This window comes from Atractosteus spatula, chromosome 13 (assembly GCF_055471065.1).
Source record: "Atractosteus spatula isolate fAtrSpa1 chromosome 13, fAtrSpa1.hap1, whole genome shotgun sequence".
Lineage (NCBI taxonomy): Eukaryota > Metazoa > Chordata > Actinopteri > Semionotiformes > Lepisosteidae > Atractosteus > Atractosteus spatula.
Genome location: NC_142718.1, coordinates 33,301,813 through 33,322,256, shown reverse-complemented (window position 1 = coordinate 33,322,256; position 20,444 = coordinate 33,301,813).

The following is a 20,444-nucleotide window of genomic DNA, read 5'->3' as shown; positions in this document are numbered from 1 at the left end:
AGGTGTTATTAGTTCAAGGAACATGGAATATTATCTAGATAGGCTCTTAAAGCCCTTCATTGTCAGGTGTTTTCATGAATCCAAACTTGCTTTCTATTGCATTCTGTTGCACAGTAACAGTGTAGTCCTTACTGAAATGAAATGTTTTTCTGTATAATGTTTTGGCAGATTATCTTCTTTATGGGAACTAATACCATCTTTTAATTTTATGTATGTAAATCAGTTGCCTTTGTATCCTACTTTTGTAAGCATCCCCTAAAAAAGTGTAATCTCATATGTTCCAGTTATTAGGTGCTGCAAACCGAAAAGAATTGTGACCAAAGTTGTTAGCCATAAAGGGATTTAATAAATTACTGAAATATGAAATCCAAGCAGAGATCTGCAGATTAACGGCCAATGAGACATAGGTCTTTAAGTAAAGAAAGCCAGACTACCATAGGAGTAAAAAGGTCACAGTGGCATGTATTGCAGAGAACACCATTTACAAACACCAGTACAAAACATCAAGTTCCCAAGAGTGCATTTTGAAGCCATTCCATAAATAACATCCTCATAGTGAAAGGTGGAGAGGACAGGTGTATGAACCACAGCGTAGACGTACAGTATACAACCTTGTAGAAAGCATTAAATAGTTCCCTTCCCTTGCTAACAAATAATTACTTGATATGTTGGAATTGTTACTGATGTTGATAGGAAATCACTATAGGTATAGGAAGTGTGCTAATATTGTAAATTATTTGCCAAAAGAACTTACCGATAATGTTTGAATCGTACAAGAAAGAGAAAATTTACACTGCGTTGACAAGCTATTACAGTAGCTGTGTCACTGGTATGGTGAGAAAACTGCTTTATTTTCCCTGTTGATTAAAGTAGATTCCTTTGTGGTTTTGAGGGGAGTTTAAACAGACTCCGAAATACGACTGCAAAGCCATAATTATTTAGAAATAGTAATTCTATTCTTCATCCTTTGAATTCAAACTCTACTGCAAGGCAGAGTTTGCAGGAAGGGCAAAGTACAGTTTCTTATCAAATGGTTCAGTAAGGACCTTACATGTGATGCAGCAGAAAAAGCTTTATCCCTATATAAAACACAATGACAATGACAATTATTAGATAATTACCCATTATTCATTTTTCATTGAGATACTTCTTTACACACACTACTTGAAAATGTCTTTTTGTCATTCTGCATTGTTTTGCTCTTCTCAGTCATTGTTCTTTCATCGTTTTGAAGACAAACACCTCAATGGTTATCTACTTACATAATAGCCCTTTTGTTTTAACATAACGGTTAATCCAGCAATCCAGATAGATTAACACTTCATTGTGTAGTGTAAAAGTAGCCTTTTACCCCTATGGATGTGTAGTGAGGAACAAATTATATTAATAATAAGGATCATCTAATAATGGATCAATTAGCTTTGATTGGTAAATGTGATGGACTGTCTACTGTAACATCACATCAGATGCTCTTGTATACAGTAGTTTACCTTGAGTTGCTATGATCATGTTTTTAAGACTCTAATCAATGTGCATTGATTTTACTATTTTATATTAGATTTTTTTGCATTTACTTAATGTGCAGTATTATTGTACATTTTATAAGTCATTCTAATAAGTCATTCTTAGCAAATAATACTGATGCTTGCTAACCTTACAAGCTTGGTTTCTGTTCACCCAAGCTACTGTAAGTTGTATTAATAATACATTGAAAGCTCAGAGTATATTGCTGATACTCATAATAGACATTGTCTTTCCTTATTGTGTCAAAAGTGTCGAGGAGATTGTATCTTTTTTTTCAGCAGATTCAATGAGCAGAGTTCTGTGTGAATTCAAACAAAAAAATGAAGCTGTCCAAAAGTGCCATTAATAGAATAAGTACGTGTAGTAACCCTGCCAGAAAATCATTCAATCAACTCAAACAATCAAATGATTAAGAGTAGGAAATTTTCTCTGTCTGTCTACTCAGTTCAGCAAACAACGGTGAAGGTACTGTAAGATTACTAACTACCAATGGGCTAGATGGGCCAAACAGCCCCTCTCCTTTGTAACCTGTCTAATGTTCTTTTGTTTATATCTTCATATGTTTATACAGTGATTTATGTTCTTCCCCCAAACAACACAGAGCTAATCTGCTTGTGTCTTCAGATTCACATTTTAAGGAATTTTATTAAATGGACAGTTCACATATGATCCACAACTGGCAAAAGCAAAACTGGCTCAATTGTTATATTAGATATGAATATAATTTTCTTTTATTACTCTTAAGGACATGGTTCGGTTTGAAATTTCCTGATTAATGGCTAAACGACAATGCATGCTGATAAATCAGGGTGATCTTATGTGTGCTGTTAACATGCTAATTGAACTTGTACCTTCTTATAATAAATCTCTGTAGTATCGTATCACAACTGCATTCATTTATTATACAGCAGGATGTCCTGTTTAAGCAATATAATTTGACAGACAGAGGATTGGGAATTGAGGGAAATGAGACTATTTCGTCCAAGTGGGTTGTGTTATCGTTAAAGCTTAATAACTGATAAAAAGGAAAATGGGAAATTGTCCTGCTGAAGCCAAGACGGCAAATTAAGAGGTCAATATTTGACTGGTATTTCATGCAGAACCCATTTAACTATACTGTACATACAGTTTATGGTATTCTGGATACAAATGTCAACTGTTGTAGTTGCAAAGATAAAAATAACAGAACACTAGAAGGAGAAATTGAATTTATATTCACAGTTACGTGATTTTTAGTTTCTATTATGACTACTGCCGGAGATTCTGAAACTACCTTCAAATCTATTTTTACTAATGCCCCAATCTTTAACGCATAGTGATACTCATTCCTATCATATAATTAACCTTAAATTATATGCAAAACAAACTGAAGCTCTAATCCTAAAAACAACACACAGAAGACTTTCCTAGTTTTCTAAACAAAAGGACAGTTTAAGAGTTTAAAAAAACATTTATAAAAATCACATTTGGTGCCTTAAACTTGGCATTAATGTTTAATGCATTACATTTTACTGTGAATTCCAGTAAATAAATTGAGCATAGGATGTAATAACTACAGTAGGTGTGTGCCATCAGAAAATTCAAATGTTTCATCTGTGCCCTTTGTCCTTCTTTGGTTACAAGTTCATGCATTAATGCAATGTGGAAAATACTTGCTTACTCTCTTGATGGATCTGCAAAGATTTAGTGGCTATCTTGTATTGCTGCTGGGCTTGAGCTACAGACTATTACCTAGGAACCAAACAAGTGCTACACCAGTTATTGTAAGATAGAAACCAGTGGACATATTATCTACTCAATATAATTATTGACATAATTTATTGCTGGCACAACTGATATCATTTATTTCTGAGTTGTCAGACTTCTCAAAATTGTTAAATAAAGCAGGTTATTTGGGAGACCACAGAAGGGTCAGTCATCCTAACTATCTAGCCCATACTGCATTGTTTATACTGTGGATTCATCACTTAAATTCATGCTTGTCTTCAGATTATGCAAAGTTAGCAAATGAGTCCACAGAGGCGCGCGTTCAGTAATGACAAAAATAGAAATTGTATACGAAAATGTTACAAACACATAATCATGTCATCTACTCCAATGTATATACAGTAGCTAGGCATTAATATAAATGACTTACAGTACATTTGTTTGACTTATTTAAAATAGAACAGAGTTTATGTGGAGTACAGTGATATCTGTTTGGAAAAACAAAGCAATGAGCTTTTGCACTGTTTGTGAAAGAATCTTAGAAGCTTGTGCCCTAACACATGATGCTCTAGACAGGGCAGAGCACAGTGCTGTCTCTGTGTAAGAGCAGTCAGGTGACTGACCATGAAAGACAGCAACACTTGTTCAAAAGAATCTGCCTCTTCTGGAATTTAAGGTCATATGAACTTCATCTCCATGTATTTAACAAATACAATTATTTATAAAGAGGGTCTACAACTAGACATCAAAACATCACATGTTCCAGCTTGAGAAAATCTGATTTTGTCTGCTACATCTTTGAAACAGTACCCTGGTCCTTTTTATTTTTAATGTAAAAGTTGCCAATCATATTGAATTGCATTATTGCATTCCTATCTTTAATTTGATGTTTATCATCTGTATGTTGCTGTCTCCATCTGTCTGTCTGCCTGTCAATCAGTTAGTTGACAGTACATGCCTGCCTCTGCTTCATGGTGTCTCATCCAGTAAGTCTGTTTATCCACCATCTGCCATTCCACCTGTCTCCCATTTTGTTCACATTTTGTTTCCAGTCTTATTTGAATGTCTTTCTTCCATGTTTCCTCTAATTAGATGTACATCATATTAACAGTCAGTTCTCCTCTTATGCAGTCCCTCACCTAACCGCAACAGTTCAGGAACAATTTATTTTGTGGGACAGAAAGTCACTTTTCACAGCTGGCCGATACACTTTTCCAACAACTTTCATGTTTTTTTACATCAGTGACTGTGAAATAGATGGAACAACATTATGCTTGTATCCTCCTGTCTCTGTGAAATAGATTGAAAAACAAGCTGCTAGTTTCCTTCTGTTTATGACTTGTAAATGACCTCCTGGAATTCCAAATGCCAAAGTGATCTTATAGTGAAGCACAGTGCAGGTCTTTGGGATGATCTTGAACTCATTGCATATAAGTCTGTAGTTGGTTGTTGAGATTAAAATAACGTCTTAACGTCTTATGCAGGAAACATTCTAGAATTAAACTGTTCTCCAAGACTTTCATGCATTTCACTATCAGTTTAATTAACAGGGTGGTGTCTTTTGCAAATAATGTCATATGTTTTGGGTGAGAATATGTTACAGTATGCAGTTGACAGTGCAGTAGACTTTTGGTCACTTTTGGTCCTGCTTAGAATAGTCACTCTGCCAGGAGTCGTTCTCTGCAAGTGACAGGCTCTTCGTCTGAAGACTGGCACTTTATAATGACATTCAATTAAATGGCACACACACACTGCTTGGTGGGTGCAAGCTGCTCTCCCGCAGAGCCTAATCTAATTACTGCACTCCAGGATCGGTGCATGTTTGCTATGGGTGTTGCTGCTGACTGCACACAGTCTGTTTCCTGGGCTCTATGGGTATTCTACAAGCTGACATGTGTACCGCCCTTATCAAGGCTCCAAAGTGCATTGAAACTCAATGACAGAATTGCAAAACACAGGTGTGAAAATGCCAGCTTTTCAGAATTATTCCATATGAAACTACACACCCCAAAACATGACGATATTGGACTTACTGTATTATTCAATATTGTGTTATTACTGTATATACTCAATAAAGCATGTACAGAACAGAAATGCTTCACCTTTTTTTAAACCAAGGTTTTGCAGAGGGTTTTTGGAGGGACAACCAGTAAGACAACATCTGGAATTGGATTCACAGAGATTCTTCAAACGATAAAATGGTCAAATGTCTTGCATCAAAACTTTCTATAAACCCAAACAACAAGATGAGAAAATTGATAAACTGCAACTACATGGAAATTAAGTGACATGTAGTGATCATTTTGAAAGTAAAGGTTGCCACAGAAGGTTTGTACTGTATATACAGTTTACACACATACTTTATAAATGTATGCAGTAAGAACAAGAAACCAAGGATTTCACAATTTTTACTTAAATATTTGTAGATTTTGTGAAATCCCTAGTTTTACATTCTTATTGAAATATACACACACACTGAATACTGTAAATTGGTGTTGTAATGGCTCATTTATTAAATGAATATTGCCTTTTAATTCAAATAGAGAACCCAGTTCAGCTGTGGGTATCATCATCTTGCATTAAAAACAGAACCTTGAGTACAGAATTTGCTTTGTATTATACAGTATGTCAGTGCTTAAAGTTATGTCATTTATTACACATCACGTTATTGTTTAATTAGAATTAGTCTACACAATTATAGTCTATGCAAGCTTTCATATCATTAAACAGCCGGTTAAGGATAAAGATATATAATTGAATATAATAATATTTAATTGAGCTTTTAGGCATTATGTATCTAATTTATAATTAACACTGTTTATTTTGTTTTTAATTAAGAGCATGGATGGTATAATTACACAATGGCCTACAGGAGACATCTTCTCCCATGTTTTACTATGGTTCATTATTATTGTTACATAGATAGTTAAGCCACACCTTCTTACATGCTTCAACCAGGACATTTCCTTGACCTGATAATATCAAGAAAAGATGGATGGTATTGATGAATATAGTATGTCTACATTGTGAGATGAGCTCACAATGTAAATAATACCAAAGAGAAATTTGTACTGTATTTCAGGGTAACTCACAGTTCCTCCTTAGAAGATTTAGGTAAAAAAATCTCATTTATTGCATAGTCATTACTCTGACACTTTGCAGCCTTACATTATAGAGGTTATTGTGGGGGTAATTTTAAGAATTATAATTAAACACTTAAGTCAAACAACTACACAACAGTTGTTCTGACTTAGGTCTTCATCTGTATTTTAGGTTTAGCACAGATACTGTATAATGCAACTGTACAATTAAAATAAAAATGCCTCAAACCTTTCTGTCCTTTTGAAACATATTTGAACTATTTACAACAATTAGAAATTGTAATCAACATCTGGCTATTCTGATATTATACTAATTGCTATATTTTCAGAGAACTGTAGTGGATTAAGTAAAATACAAATAGAAATAGATAGATTATGTGTTTCTACTACAATTGCACAATTTCTGATTATTGCGCTTTCCTTTTTATTACTCTGGTGCATCATTGTATTTTAAATTACATGTGTAGTACCATAAGAAACAGCTATAAGGGTTATTTGGAGCTCAGCTTGAGCAAATAGGAATTATCAATCCCCTGCTTATAAAAATGTGATCTTTTACATTACTTTATGCATTCACTCAAAACAATCACAATGACAACCCTTCTGAGATGAGATCTCAAATTTACACTGGCAAGTGATGTTAAACAACTAAGTCAATTTATCATCAATTTAAGATTTGAATACATTTGTAACACAAGCACACCTCTTTCTAACATTTTGACATTCTAAATTTAAAATGACAAACACATTCATAAGGTTTGTTTTGGGGAAAATATAGTATTAGATATTTCATTTGCAGTGAAAGAAAGCAACTCTGACAAAGACGTGCATATTATTTCACTGAGAGTGTTAAAAAAAAGACTTAAGAGGTGAGTGAGTTCTTCAACATCTTAGAGCTCTTTTTCTCTTTTTCTTAATTGCTTCCATAACTATAAAGTATGAGTCATTTGTTGACATTTATTCATAATTAATATCATGAGGATTTGCATCATATGCAATTGATTTAACAACAGGTTTAAATTTTTTCTTAATTCAATTAACTTTGTACTTGATTTCTTCTTTATTTGCTGTTGTTTGTTTTTTCTCACAGCTAAAAGAAGGAGAATGCCCTTCAATGTTACAATAATTATTGTATTCCTAGAGCACGTTGGCATGGGACATTCACACAGATAATACTGGCTACTTTAGCGTTATTTGTTGAAAACACTGAGTTACAGTATAAGCCAACATACGCCATTGCTTATGATGAACATAAAAATAATGCCGGAAGATTAAGTACAGTATATGGCAAAATGGTAAGACATGGAAATGAGAAATGACTTAAAGCATTGTGTTATACTATGTACAAGTAAGGACGTCTGTTGAAACTAAAAACAAGGAAAAGGCCTTAGGTTGTAACAAGCATCAGTTATCGGGGCATTTTAACAACTCACATGAAATATCCCTGAAACATATACAGTACGACTGTCATACTAAACACTTGATCGGGAAATTATGAGAGCACCTATCATGCTATCTTCAAAATATGTAATCAAGATACTGTAGCAGGGTGGTTATCACATAGAATATATACATTAAATTGTTGTTGTTTTTTTCAGCCATTCATTTTTATAGTTCACAAGCAAAAAAAAAAAAGAAAGACCTAATGTAATACCTGTATAGGGAAACTATTTGAAAGGGTCAAGAATGTACAAAGTGAGGTCTATGTGGCATCACAATGAAGTGCTGCATTTATATCTCCCCTGATCATGAGGATTCCACTAGGGCTTTTCACACCAGGTTAGAAGTCAAACTTTTTGCAAGACGCCATAGTGGGAAGTAGCTGCAGGACTCTTTAGGGACCCAATATGGCATTGAAATGACTCTCAGTTTCGAATGTCACTAGTCATTTTTGCCTCCAAGTAAGAGACCTCTGACCGAAGCTATATTCCCTAGACAACAGTTTGATCAGAAAACTGAAGTCACCTCATCACTAACACATTTGCCTTGTGGTCAGAGAATGAAAAGATAAATTAAATTTTAGAGCAAACATCCCAGAATATTTCTTCAAAAGTCACCTTCTTTATTTCTATTTTTCACTGATACTCAACTAGAACCAGATGATACAGCTCTGTATTTCCTATGATATTTTAAGAGTAAAATAGTGTCTAATAATTATTGTTACTGTTTGATTTTTGCCACTCCTATATATTTTCAGTCATTTTATAATTGCGTTATTTACAAAAAGCTGTTGTTCATCCAATTCTGCAGGCATTATGTGTCTTGATGAGGACACTGGTAGCATGTTTTAATGATTTAGTGCTACATAATAATCATGCAAAAAACTAAATTGTAAAGCAACTAATTTATAAATGTGAGAGTACATACAGTATATGTTGACACTACTATTTAATTTTAATACATTTGCATATAAAGACCAGGTATAATTGACTTAGAAACTATTAATTGCTGCCAATGTACCAATTATAAACTAAACTGACATTTGTAATTCTGAATATTTTTACTGCCTTTCCCTGTTTGATTTATCCTTTTTTTTGGTCCAAGCCATATGTAATTCTAGTCAAAGCCCTAAGCAGACCCATGTAACCATCAGTAGTTTGAAGGGACCTAAGATAATGTAATCAAGTCCATCTGCTCCAACGTCATCTCCTTTTTAAATATTAAATGATGCAGAAGGCTTTCTTCTCTAGAAGAACAGCAGAAGAGCTGTCCTGCTTTGACCAGATTCATGTTTGAAATATTTTTAAACATTATTTTCTGCTAGAACTAACAAAGGGGTCTCTACTTATTCATTTTTAATCCTTTCCAGTGGTTAGAATCAGTACGAGCCTTTTTATAGTATGATGAAATTGAAGTCAGTGGAGTGTATTCAAATATGAGCTCATATTGGGAAGCATTGTGGTCATGTCTTCTGCCAGGCTTTTGTTCCTTCTGCATATGAGAAATAAGTGAAGGGCATATTAATTCTCAACAGCTCTGAGATTTTATAGAGGGAGTTGATGGCTTGCTGCACCACCTGTGGTTCTTTTAATTTTAATTGACACAAAAATAAGGAGGCCTGCAAGTTTTACTACATCTCAGATGTGGTATTGATAACTGGAAGTTGAAGAAACACAAAATCATCTTTAAGAATCCAGAAACCTTATACACCCCAGTTAGACACTGTCAAATGGTTCCTTTTTTGTATTTGGTGTTGTTGGTTAAACTAAAATGGAAACAATAAAGGACATCAATTGTAATTTAGGACGCAAGACATATAATTCATAGGACATTAACAAAACACTTTCATGAGATGCTCAAGACAGGAGCAATACTTATAGATTGGAAAGTTTGCTAATGTACATAATTGGCTTCCATAAAAAGGGATGAAGGAACAAGTATAAAAGACAACATTATTGACTAATATTTCTTACTTACTGTATATGTAATTATTATATATAGATTTATACAGTATTTTGTCTTATATGTAAGGTTGTGGAAATAATAATTAGAAATAAACTATAGAAACAAAGGATAGAGAACATGTATATTTTGACTGATTTGATAACTACCTGTACATACAGTATTTAGAGTAATTCAAATTAATAATAACAGTAATGGATGCACATGGGCATACTGTACAGCACAGCATATTCAGATTTGCAGATTACATTCCTAATAAAAAAATAATTTCTCAAATTTTATCATGTAGGCATTCAAGGTGGGTTTTTAGATATACTGTAAATAGCAAATAGGTATTTAGATATACATTATACTGTATAGCAAACAGAGTACAAATAAGGAGTGAATGCTCAAATCGGAGTGATGAAATTAGTAGAGTACCACAGACAATTTCTGTTATTCCTACCTTATGTCAATGATCTGGATCATGGTATAGTTAGTATTGTATTATCTGATGTAGCCAATGCATTATATGCAATTAGCAGGAAACATTAACTATATGTACAAAATGGGAAAACTGATCTTAATGCAAGTAAAGATGCAATATGAATAATTTATAACAGAACTATATCCTAAAAAATAATTTAGAGAGAAGCAAAACAATATCTGTGCATTGAAAGCTCATGAACTGAACTTCAGTGTTGATTTAAACACCTGCTCCCTTGAGAACATTCATGTGAATTATATCTACACTTTGGGAAGCTATCTTTTCTGAATGTTTTTCATTGTACTGTTGAATGTGCTTTGTTTCCTTCAGTCAAAACTGTAGAACTACTGTACATAAATCGAGGTGCAATTCAGACTCCTTACAGCGAATTTGATCTGTGTTCTTAGCAAAACAGTACTCCCTACTGTTAAATCAAAGAATCCCTGGACTGTTTCTAAATGTACTCAAAGATAGAATCAATCAACAGCTGTTGAGCAATTGAATATCAATGGGGGCATATCACGAGAATATTGTTTCTTTCTCTTGAGTCTCAATCACCATTATCTGAATCATGGTTGGATCTGCTTCAACTACCCTTGCCGACATGGTTGGAAGACTACAAACAGTAATCTACATTTTGGGCATTATTTAACGTAAATGTTGGTTAATGTCGAATACTAGAATGCAGGTTACAAAATTTGCTGAGGATATTTTCACTTTCTTTTGATATCCCCTGCGCAAGTTCTCTGTATCTATTAGTCTCATGAATTAGAGATCTGTCTGGCTTGTCAGGCCAAGTCTTCAACAGGTTTTGTCTTAGTGAAGGTGTTTTCTTCTCTTCTTCACCCCTTACAAGATCGGTGCATCCAACTGAAGTTATCCAATACTCCTTTCATAAAGAAGCTACAGCACATACAGTACTACATACTGTGAGATATATTCCTAATTGGACTTATTAATGATGTCAAGAGACAGCAGTACAATAATGAGTACAAAGATACTGAATAAGTTTCTTGGTCACTGTCTCCTAGTTACAAATTTAGAATAAAAGTTCTGTTTTGTGAGGAAATGTTCATTTTACTAGTGCTTTTCATCTTCTCAAAATGTACATGGTGATTACAAATGAATTCCTTTCAACCTTACAAATTGAGTATCTTTGCTTTGTTAAATTATATTTAGCTTTGGAATTGAATAAACCCTGGCAGAACCCTAAACGTCATATTCTAAAATGTCAAATATCTGTTTTACACTTACAAACACACCATTTGTATTCATCACGACTCTAATCCCTGTAATGGCTCTGAAAGTGAAAAGCAAGATAATTGGAATTGTAAAGTCATTGCTGTTAGAGTTGCATACAGTATTTACAGAAAAGTGAAATGTCAATTAAGTGTGAGAATAAAAAAACTTTTCTCACACTTAAAAACTTTTCAGGCGCTTTAGACCCAGTTATCATTAAGCCCAGGTATTAGGTTCATATATTTATTTTCAAATGTTATCTTAAATTTGCAGTATAACAGAATCCACAAACTATGAGACACAAATGTCTCAGTATAGATTGACTCCAAGATTTTTTCTGTGTCCTCAGGCTGCACTTACATATTTTATTTATCAGTCAGTTTAGTTTCCTCAGCACAGACATGAGACCTCTGTTTCACATAAAGTACATTCTGGCTTTCTTATCCTTAGAGTAAGAACTGCTGTCTGTAGATGACAGGTCATTAGGTTTCCAACCAATAAAAGTCATTTCTGCAGTATCTTAGCCCTGAACTGATCAGAACATGTAACTGAAAATCAAACTTAGTTTTTTTTGGAGAAATATTCTTGATTCACCTGTGAATTTTGGAAATGTTGCATTTATTTTTTAACTATAAGATCTCAATACCATGAACCATAGTTCCAAAGGCACTAGAGATTCATTTAGTTTTTACTCCATCTCTATAATCTTACAGTTTGAACAACTTATTGTCACATAAAACACTGTACAGTAAGTTACACTTCGTTAAGTGCTCCTTAACATCAATGTTCTAATTAAGCTGATTTAATACTTATGTCATAGAATAAGTAAAGTGTTTTATCCAACCATCCCTTAATTTGTCAGAATGAAAATGTCTTTCTAAGGTATAAATCATTTAAAACACAGCAAGAAAGGAGAAATGAATGCACGTTTTGCTGCTTTCACACAAAATATAACACTGTATAGTAAAAAACACTTAGCATAACAAAAAGTGTCCTCAAACAAAACATATGGACAGAAATGGAAACTTTTTGTGCTCCAGCAGTAATTTTAGGACACCAAGTACTACATTACCTTGTCTATCATTGAAAATTGCCTTTTACCATTTACATTATCTGATCACATCTTAGCCAAAAGATAATGGCCTCAATATTCTAAGTATGATTTAGAAATAAATCTGTGCTTGTACTTTATTTTCCTTTTCTTTAGAGCTGTTTAACGTGCCTAATCAGTGCTGCATACATGAAATTAAATAGGAACTGTATCCTAAATGTTAACTACACAACTGCTGAACTCTGTGATACCACTTACTGTAAGCATACCGTAAGAGGGCTAAATTAATAAAGATCAAATGGCTACAAATGTGTGCTAAGATAGATGCTGGCATCAGCCACATTTATTAACTACTTGATTAGATACAGGCAGTTCAGCTCTGATTTAAATACTGTAAACTCCTCCCACAATCAGTAATCTAATTGGAAGCACAATTCATTAAATTTCTATTTGCAAGCACAGGGATTATGTGAAGATTATGTAAATTGGCAGTCAATAATACAGGTTTAGAGGTACAGTACAATGTATTAAAATGTATTGATATGTAAAAAATAGCAGTCCTCTACCTGTAGCAATACAGTATAAGCAACCTTATACAGTATACTGTATGTGTGATGTTACCATCACCAATATATGTGTGATGTTACACCTTTTTAAAGGAATAGGATTAAAATATTACTACAACAGCTACATCTCTGAAATTCATAAAAAAAGATTGAACTCCCTACATTATGAAATTTAAGTCATATTTATTATATCATATTAGACGATTTATTAAAAATATTAAACATATTTCAGTGGTAAAGATATCCCTGCATATTAGACTGAGTTACAGGAACACAGCATTTTTCAGACTATATTTACCATCTGGGTCTAACACTCTGGAAGAGCTAATATGATGTCATAGCCTGGGTTAGACTGACATGAGAAAAATAATGTATTTATTTTTTGTTCACATACATGGTCAAAGTATACAGTATTTATTTTTTCACAATGTTTCAATCTTCATTCATATGCCAGAAATGTGACATTCTCAGACTGGTGCATGTTGAAAATGATTCTGATTCCTTGAAAAAGAAATGAGTAATCCAAAAGGTCATTTTCCCAACTTGGACAAATTGCATACTTGTCATCTTAGATAACAGAGTCCTGCCCACTTATCATATGTTACGTCTTAAAAGCACGCAGATGTTAAGCAAAGTAGTCATCTCATGAGGAAACCTATCTGAAACTGAGCTAAAACATTTTGTGCTTGCAGTTGCACAGTCCACCACTATGTCTGGGTAAATGCCACCTTGAGTGGTCAGGAATGCCATAAATACGTCAAAACTAAAGATGTCTAGTAACACATTTAAGAGGTGTAACACAGGACTGCTATTAGAGAATTGTATGGGCAAAATAGGTATTAAATATTTAAGTACCACTTACAAGGAAGTAGACTGAGTGAGAAGCTGAAGCAAAAAGGAAAAAAAGACATACTGTACTGTAAACAAGATATCTTAGTGCAGAATGCATGGCCTGTCTATTATTCGATATTCCTGCTAGACACTTTTGCCTGTATGTCCACAGACAAACTGCCTGATTGGAGTTAGGGGCTAGTAGTGTTTTTTTTTTAAATACATACTGTAAATAAGCATGTCATTTGTTTCCCTCATGCGAATGACATGTCCAGGAATTGATCAGAAAGGGCCTTTTGGAGGCCCTTTTGCTTTTGTAAGCTAGGCATCATTTTATTTTGTGTTATTTATATTATGTGTTATTTTTAAGTTTTATTTTGTGTTTATTTCTCCAACAAGGTTACACCAGTAAAAGGATCCCCAAATTAATTCTGTTGCTTTGTGTTCAAGTGGCCTTCTTAGAACGTCTCCGATAATAATGGAATTCCGCTAGCCACAAGCAGCAGGAGTGCTTCATTACTTGTTATACAATTTAATAAACAGCCCTACCTCTTGCAAATTTGAGTATGAATTCTTTAAAAATGACAAATGTATTCATGTTAAAGTATTTGGCTAGGCTGTTCTAAAGTAGTTTTAGAAACAATTATCAAATGAAAACCAGGTACAGTATTTTTCTAGTATCTCCTACGTGTGGAAAGCTACAGTAGATGTTTTTTGGGCTCTTTCATACACTACCTGCCTATCAAGAGCACAATCAAGCTAGCACCACATACAGCTGTACACACCTTTTTAAAAATAACTTCTTGAATGTGAAAGTGAGAAGATGGGAAAACTCATTAATATTGTACTCTGGGGAAAAAAAAATTCTCAGAGACTTAATAGTTAGCAGAAAACATTGTGTTCTGAGCACAAACAATAATGAAGAACATGCATAATAGGGTGTGCAACAGGTAAGCAATGGAATATGCTTGATACTGATCGCTTCAGGTAAAATAAAACGATGGCTGAGAATTACTGATGTGGTACATTTCCACTGGGAGCTTTCCAATCTTATTTTCTAAGATCTGAGAACTGTGATATAGAGATTTTCTAGAGAAGTGATGGTAGGGACATACTGTTTCTGGTTCACCTGCTGTTCTATACTAAGTGAATAGTGCTGTTTTAAAGTAAAGCACCGTAGATGCATTGTATTGAATGGAACTGACAGAAAATTAAATTCCGGATTTACTGCATGAATAGAGCTAATTAGTATCTATGAGGATGAATTAAGATATGCAACGTATCAGCATTTCACTAAAAGCAAGTATTAACTGTGAAACAAATAAAAAACATTTGATATTACACCTGATATGTTTACGAACAGGATGCATTCCCATTTAAGTTATTGTTATGAATATTATGTTATGTTTAGTATTATGAACTCTGAATTAAAATAGCAGGGGTTATTTGAATAGGAAAATTAAAACAGGAAATGCTGTTACAATGAGATACCTTTAATTAATTACTTTAATATCCTTTTATTCATATCCGGTTCATTCTGTTTGCCATAGTCCTTAAAACACAGCATTTAAAATATCTTCTTTCACATCCTTGATGAATGGAGGGTGCAAAGGTTTTGTCTGTCCTTGTTTGGCCATACTGCAGAGATTTTGAACTGCATTCTTAAGTACGTCTTCTCTCTCCATTTTTTGACAGAGCAACCTGCAGTAAGGTGCTAAGGTGCTGAGTAGAGTTTTCCACAATTTATTTTTGTTCCCTGCAGGAAACGAATCCCAGTAAAACGTTTCTGAACTCACTTAGGGCTTTAAGTATAAGATGGTTTTCAAAGCTCTAAAAATATGCACAGTACATTATAGGAGTCCTGCCCTTGTTAAAAAAAAATTCTCGTGCACCAAGTCTTTGACAGTTTGTCCCTTTTTTCACTGTAATATCCTACAGGACTACTTTATGAGCGGTGAATCTCAGTGGAATTCCGGCTTATTATAAAAACTTCAGTAAGTCAAATGGAAGTGTATTAAATGCTAGAGTGTGCAATACTATAGTATGGTTTAATTGCCATTGCTGCATTGTTCCATAGTCTGTAGTTTAAGTAGATTTCTTTTATTGGTATGGAACAGGCAGTGTCTTCTGTGTCTCTCTTTTCCACCCTCAGTTCTAATGCACTCTGTCAGCAAGGGTCACTGTTGTTAAAGCTTAGTCAATGTTCTGTCACCACACACTGAGACAGACCAGTGCATCACTCCCTGTGAAGCCAGAGCCAAGACTGGATGGGATCATGATAAGATCAGTAAGCTGTAGATTGAATGAGGCACAGCATACCACCATGCCAGCCAAGTTAGAGTCCTGTGCATAACTTCACCACAATGTACTGTAAGCCTGATATCCTAAAGAGGGTTTTCACATAATTATCATGGTCACAATTCAGGTTTGTGCTGTATGCATCTTTAGGCTTGCTCTATGCGATATAAATATAAATGTATAATTTAATGAAGAATTACAAATAAATATAATATTAAAATATATACGTATGGAAAGTAGAAACAGTAGAATGATTGACCCAATTTTTTAATAGGATTACAGCAAAATATGCTGTGCTATTTTCTAAGAAGTACGGCTATGCGGATTAACCCTTAGTTTGTTTTGTGAAGATAAATACATTCCGTACACTATTATTTTGTTCTATATCTGAAAATCTGAAAACTAGAAAACCGCTCATGCAGTTGTCATCAATGGGCAAGCCTGGCACTGACATCATACTAAGACTGATTCGAAATCACTCTCATTAGGACCCAGTCAGGCCATCCCAAGTGCTTTTTTTCCTCATCACAGATGAGCTCACTTTACCTTTAATCCCTTCTACCTATGTAAGTATTCTCATTTTAGGTCTGTTGAGACCCTTATTCCATTTTTATTTTGCTTCCTTTCGGTATTTCAAATTCAAATAACAACAAAAAACCAAGCTGCTGAATATAAGGGGATAGTGTACATTTAGTACTAATGTTTGGTTTACTTTTCTTTTAGTTATCTCACCTGGCTGATGAAATGACAGTACTGGCTGAAGATCAGCGGTGTTCACAACCTCCCTCACTTAAGGGAATGAACAAGGAAGGCAGCTGGAAGGGTGCAAGATAGTTGATAGAAACTATGCATGCAGGGTTGTGTGAAGCCAGTGTACTTTGGCCCTGGTAGAAGGGATTTTGGTAGAAGGGATTAAAAGGTAAAGTGGGCTCATCAGTGCTGTCTGAAGAAATCCAAAGATCAGTTCTGTCGCAACTCCCAAAACAGAGATGCAGATTGTGTCAAACACGGTGGGTTCAGTGTCAAAGTTCTGCAGGAACCGAGGAGAATGTGCGCTGTAGCATGGAATGATTGAAAAGAGTTTATGATGCAGGCGTGAGCTTTGTTTAATTGACTAGTTTCAGTTTTATTATGTTTCAGAGGAATACTGATGTAGAATGAAGTGAATGAGAAGCACATATGATGCAAGTGACAGAGTGCAAATCAGCGGACAGGTGGCTGTACAGCCAACAAATCCTACCTACAAAAATGTGTACAGCATTGCAGGCAGCAAGTAAATATTTATAAGTAGGAGAGCAGAAGTGAACGATTAGAATTAGACCTCCTAAATAACACCATTTTCTTCACAAAGATATTCTTATTTTTTTTTTACATCTCTTCCCAGAGCAACCTAAATACGTGAATTACTTTTGTCAGGCTCGCCCCCGTGGCTTAGCTGCTGAGCAAGCTAGCGTTTGCCATGGTAGTGAGCCACGCACCTGTCTTTCAGTGCCAGTTACCATGGAAATGGGTGCTGACAGGATATCTGCAAAATCTGTGAGCAATTACAGTACATCCATGGCCGCATTAGGTGGTGCAGTCTATTTAAGCACTGCTCTGACACTACTCAGGGCTCCGCTGTAGAGTTCCATCTGAGGCCCTGAATCCCCCACTCATGTTTTCCCTAGATTTGCCTGGTTCCTGTTCTCCCCAGTGTTGTTTTGTTTAGATTCCTGACCTCTGTACTGTTGTTCTACCTCGATCCCATATCACCACTTGGCTTGTCACCTCTCCGTCTTTATTCGACCCTTCTTGTTTCTAAGACAAAATCTTTTGGATTTGTCTTTTGTATTTTGGACTGTTTACACCTCCTCCACTGGCTTCGACACCCACTTGCTCGAACATGGAGCTGAGCTGCGATGCCTGCCTGCCTGCTACCACCATGCTACTACGCCAGAACAGCTACTGTAATTGACATGTTTCCTGTGTGTGCTGCCTATTCAGCAAACTGTCTGTGCTCTGCTGTACAGTTTCCCTGATACTGCCAGCAGTCTCGCCCAGCACATTACCTCTGGAAGGTCCACTGCTAGTGTCCTTCAGCAATGGGATCTGACAAGCATTGCCTTGAATGCAAGCTCTAACACTTTTCCTGAAATCCCGACTCAAACTTTAATATCAATGCCTTAGAGGGCAAAGGAACAGTGTCAGGAATATCAATGTCCTGATGTCCTGAAGATACCTGACATTCGCATCCCTGATACCAGAAAATTTGATCTTGATAGGATTGCCTATGTTGTTAATACTGTGTATGTCAAAACTGCCAACTGGGAACAGATCTCCCATTTCTCTACCTTCAAAATAACACAGAAACTCCCTGCCGATTGCATTAACCAAATACAAGTACGCTGACTGCTCAAAACATTACATGCAGCTCCTACTTATGCAATTGGTTGTAATCTATCAGAATTGGCACTATCTGCATTAACCCCCCCCAACCTTGAAACCACTGCACAATATATTAAAGATCTCAGTTATGACTGGGTGGTGCTCTCCTTAGATACTCTCATTCTATGGGACTTCAATTTTAAACCAGATACAGTGCCTACACTCACTTTAACCCCTCACACTGCTCTCAGCAACGTCATAGGATTTAAAATTTGATCTCGTTTTCCCCTGGCTTTTCTGCCCAACTACCTCATATAGAATGGAAAAACGAGACTTGAAAACAAAATAAGGTGTTGTATTTACACATTATTAAAACAAGGTTTCTTTGTTTTAGATGCAAAACTAGAATATACAGTACATGTAGTTGATAATCGTCCTTCTTCTAAGTTCTAAAATTCTTTAGGTCTGTTGTAGACTAAATCAAAAAGTTTAACAATTGTAAATGCATGAACAATGTTATAAAAGAACAACTCTTTCATTTTTATAAACACTTTGTCTTTGCTTAGAAATCAAGGATGTGTGCAAAGAAATGATATTTTAGATTATAATACCGAACATTGGATACAAGCTTTTCATATTTGTTGGAATGTTGTGTGCGGTAATCTTGTAGAAATCCTGTTGAACAACACTTAATCTGCAACCCGGAAATGATTTTTCCTAAATCAATCTGATAAAATACACTTGCAGTCCCAGCATCTTTACTGAAAACCACATGCAAACGCCTTACCTGAAACCTCTGGGGGAAAAAAACAGAAAATAAATAGACCACTGGACAGTTGATATAAAAAAACGAAAATGCCCGACGTAACAAATTGATATTATAAGGAATTCAACTCAGCACAGCGATTTCTGTATTTCAAAATGAATTGCACTTTTTTAGGATATAGTGTATACAGTATGTTGCAGATGTGGTAAAGACTTTAGTCATACTGTACAGAGGTGACTTGGTTAATTAGTGCAAATAATAACGCTACATACTGTACAGTAATTGTCGAACTAGACTGTAAACACTGACGATTGAAATAATAATCTTCTCCTCACCCCGACTGTAGCTGTGTGAAGAGACGTGACATTAATAATTCAGCATAATTTATATCAATGTCAATACTAACAAATGGTAAGATTATTGCTATCGGTAATATTATATAGTTGGTTTTTGTATCACAAAACAAAAGCAGCGAGCGGGATTCACAGCTATCCGGGCAAGTAAAAACAGAAATTCAAAAAACCTCTTATTACATTGAGAATATTTTGCCGATGAAAATAAAACACAAAAGTGAAAATGTAAAACAAGCCTGAATCTGTTGTTTTATTATTATTTCTCGCGCTAAACTAGGAAAACTGAGCAACTTTTTTTCAATTTTCTCAGGGAACGAAGTATGGAAATTTCAGCAAGCTTTCCGATTTTCATTTTCCAAAAAAAATCTGATGTATCTTTTAACTGGTGTCTGATTTGTTTTGTTCGCCGTCTGTGTGACAAGGGCTTCCTACAGAAGCTGAGCCAAGTGTTAAGAAGCGCTGAGCCCAGGGAGGGGCTGATTCTGAGACGTGAGATAGGACAGCTCTTAGCTGGTTCATCTGCAGACATTCAACGATCTGACAAGCACACCTAACAGATGCTATCATAAACAAAATTCCAAAAGATTATTTGTTCTATCACCTGGCATTTATTGCAGGGAATCTAGTGCTTCTAAAGATTCATCCTTCTTTTTGTTGAATATGAAGTTTAGCTTCCTGAAAGCTAAAGTAAAAATAAGTTTCTCTTTTTCTTTGGATAAGAGAGAGTTTCGAGTTTTGTTTATTGACATTGTTAAGAAGCACTCTTGAACTGGGGA